We start from the raw sequence: 3,666 nt of genomic DNA, 5'->3' as shown, positions 1-3,666 counted from the left end.
GATTAATATCTTTATTCTTACATTTAACCCAGCACCCCCCACCCCTCCACTTTGAGTGTCCTACACATCAGGGGCGCCTGATGTGTAGGACACTTATATAAAGCATATAAGTGCTTTATATAAGCACTTATATGCTTATATAAAGCATATAAGTGCTTATATACTTATATAAGCATACTGGAGCAATGATAGCACAAAGCTATCATTGATCCAGAACCGTAAGAGCACAGCCACATCTCCAACGCGCATCATATGCCTGTCGCACAAAACCAGCACAAACTTAAATATTTTTTTTTTTTAAATATGCTAAATAATAAAGACATGAAAGCAAAGCCTACCTGTGTTATCCACAGGAGGAGGGTGGAGATTCCCAGGTTCAGGTGGTGTCTGAGACTTCCAGAAGAGAAGGTGAAGGAACAATGCTTGCTTAATTTCTAATCTTTTGGCAAATGTTTTGACTAGATTTAACTATTTAACCATTTAACCTGCAGTCTTAACGCAACGCTCAGGAAGAGTGCAGCAGATGTCACAGTTGGCCAACCGAATGAAATGTCTACTCTTCATTTCGCAAATCCACAAAAAAGCTCAAAGAATCACGTACATAGTAAAACGCTCAGGTGGGATCCACATGACCGCTCTTAGAACTACAGGAGGGATCAAACTCCACTCATTCATTTTTATCTTATAGAATAAGCGCCAAGCCGCCAGATAAACTAAACTGACCAATAACCTTTAGGCTTTGGTGTGCCCACCCCCACAGACTCACACAGATGTGTGCTATGTGTGGCAGTATGCCCTGTGGCCTTTGAACGCACCACACAAGTGCCTGAATTTAATTGGTTGTGGGGCTGGCTGCCTGTATATAAAGGGCCCTCCCTCATCTGGTTGACATGACGTTGTTTTCCTTCCGGTTCAGACCTCGGCGTTTGTTGGTGCTGCACGCTAGGTAAGGCAGGCTTCACCTCTCTCAAGCAAGCTTATTACTTATGATTTATTTACATTTTCTGTATAACAGCTGCAAATTAATGAGCTTAACAACGCTCTGATCGCCGCCGATCAATCGTCCTTCTGGTAAGAATCTTCCCACACCTGACATTTGTTAGCTTAGCTTTAGCTCAGCTTTTGTTGTATATCCAGACCGCCTGTACAAGCTCCACGTTTCCTCCTTCCTGTTAGAGGCACTACATAAAGAGCTCAGTGGTAAGTGAAGTGCTGGAGTTTGGATGCTTTTAGATTCCATTTCTAACATTTATTTTTGATAGCCGCTGCTGTTTGTCCTTGGCTGGCTGTTTGTCCTTGGCCGGCTGTTTGCCCGCTGTTCTGGTTGTCCCCGACTGGCGGTCCACCTGTCAACTGGATAATCTGTCGACTGCCTACCTGTCGTCCTGTTTGCTGGCTTCATGCCCGCCGTCCTGGTCGGCGTAAAGCTGGCTCCTACCACTCGTCCAGTGTGGCTGATTTGGGCTGATTGGTGATCAGCTCGGACTATCTTTCTACTGCCGCTCTGGAGTATGCTACAGCGGATCTATTTCTNAGATACGTATCACGTTTTAACAAGAAACTATCACGTTTTAACAAGATACGTATCACGTTATAACGTGATAGCGCTCGAAAAATTTTTTTCCTGCGTGATAGCAATGCGCTTCCGTACTAATGAGATACTTAAAAATGTGCATAAAAAATGTTGATGGAAGCAAAACAAGTTATAAAGTTGGTTGTAATGGGAATTTTTTTGTCATATGCCTTTGCTTTGGATCATTTTGGTTACCCTGTGTTAAGGAAGAATTTCTAAAATAGTTAACTTTGGTAAAAGTTTGGCTCTCTCTCTCTCTTCCTTAGATCCCAGGTCCTCTCGGCAGGCCACGTGTAGCCACAAGGAAAACAACTATGCGTGTTGACGTCACAGAATTACAGAATTTAATCCAATATAAGACAATGCATAAACTTACACCAGAAACTGCAGAACAACAGAAACATACATTCATTACCTGAGACAAAAAGATAAAAGAAAAGGCAAAGACGCGTCTTTGGAGAGAGCTGGTGCANTCGGACTATCTTTCTACTGCCGCTCTGGAGTATGCTACAGCGGATCTATTTCTCCCCGGACGGACTCTTAATTTGGACTATTGCTGCTTGATTGATTGTGGGCTGAACTGCATAATTGTATTGTCTGTAATTTGAATGTTTCTCCTTTATTTTGACAGGAACAGCCAGCTCGTGGTGTTGGTGGTGGACTTTCCGGGTGGTGGTACTCCTTCTGGTTTGGTGCACAATTTTCTTTTGTTTTTGCCTTGTTTCGTTTGCTGCGTTTCTTTTCTTTTAGGACACTATCCCGAATTGCACTCCCATCCCTGAGTTGAGCTAGCACTGACTTTTAATGTGTGAGTGGTTTTAGACAAGTATTTTTGATTAAACAAACAATTGTGGAATAAATAAAATTGTTACATTGTGAGATTGTCTCAAGCCTCATCTGTAGCGGGTCTGTGTGCCTTAAAGGTAACTTTTTAGTGGAGTTGTTGCAACCAATGTTATTAAAATAGTGTTTTTAAACTTAAACTCCTAATTCTTATCACACTGCTCCCGCCACATATGTACAAGATGTCTTGGCACAAAAGATCTTTTTTTTCTCCACAATTTTAATAGTAGGGAGGTTTAGATAATAAAAAAATCCAAAAACTATTTTCTCTTTTTTATTACTTAAAGAAGAATCTCAAGGTACGTACAGCCATACAGCTGCAAATGCCCCCGCTACACGTATAATATCCAAAATAGACGAGCATAAAGAAATAATACCCTTAGAAGATGAGCGTAACATATGAGAATGAACCCATTTTTAAGTTGTGGAGAGATTTTTGTTCTCTATTGTTTAAGATTAGGCTGAAAAATGTATTTTTTGAAAGAGTGAGAAGTGTAGTGCAGAGGTTTTAACAAGACAAGCAGTTATCCAGAGATGTCTCTCCTGGTACAGGATAGTAGTAATGCTGTTCCTGATCATTTACCATTGAAAAACTGGACACAAGTCTGCAGTGGAGGACGGTTGTTTACAGCGGAGGTAATAAATCTCAAGTTGCACTATTGTGAGCACTGCTCTTAATGTAGTTTTGCTTTAGCTTTGCTATCATGTTTATATAAAAGCAAATGTACTAAGAAATGGTTATTTACAATTACATTTATTTATGAAATTTGATAACATGCAATCAGTACATAACAAGAGAAATACAAATACATTTGACTGCTTCTGTGGCAACTCATTCCTTCTAGAAAAATTATACACATCTGAGAAAATGAAACTTTAATGAAAGATCTCTTAGCTCACTTTTCCCAACCCTGGTACTCAAAGCTCTTTCCCCTTCATGTTTTAGTTGTTCTTTCTCCAACTTTTCATCTGCTTGCTGATTTCATTTGATGGATAAAAACAGGCAGAAGAACAGGTGAAGAAACAAAGGTGATAACTATGGGGAGCCATTCCAATCAGACCTTTCATTGTACAGTGAAATGTGTATTTGGAGAATGTGATGGCCAAATCCATGGCCACACTCTGAAGGCAGAAGTCGGTAACTCTTATGCACAATTTAGTTTTCATAATTTATTTTTTCATTCAAATACAACACTTTAGTTTCAGTAAAACATTTATTAGTTGATTTGGATACATTTGTTCTTTATGTT

At 39.9% G+C, this 3,666-nt stretch overlaps 2 long non-coding RNA genes across 2 annotated transcripts in view; both read left to right on the top strand.

The window, feature by feature from the left end:
- Positions 1-1,032: 1,032 nt before the first annotated feature.
- LOC107834092 (uncharacterized) lies at positions 1,033-2,450 on the top strand. Its single transcript, XR_001659876.1, has 2 exons — positions 1,033-1,200; positions 2,205-2,450. It is a non-coding gene; the product is annotated as an uncharacterized LOC107834092 (long non-coding RNA).
- A 251-nt stretch (positions 2,451-2,701) lies between these two features.
- Positions 2,702-3,666, top strand: part of LOC107834090 (uncharacterized) — an 8,872-nt gene continuing 7,907 nt past the window's right edge. The window contains exon 1 of the long non-coding RNA XR_001659873.1: positions 2,702-2,715. This is a non-coding gene — a long non-coding RNA (uncharacterized LOC107834090). The remainder of the gene's footprint in view (positions 2,716-3,666) is intronic.

Source organism: Poecilia formosa, unplaced genomic scaffold, assembly GCF_000485575.1.
Source record: "Poecilia formosa unplaced genomic scaffold, Poecilia_formosa-5.1.2 Scaffold517, whole genome shotgun sequence".
In the NCBI taxonomy this organism is placed as follows: domain Eukaryota; kingdom Metazoa; phylum Chordata; class Actinopteri; order Cyprinodontiformes; family Poeciliidae; genus Poecilia; species Poecilia formosa.
This window is presented reverse-complemented; position numbering and strand designations above follow the sequence as displayed.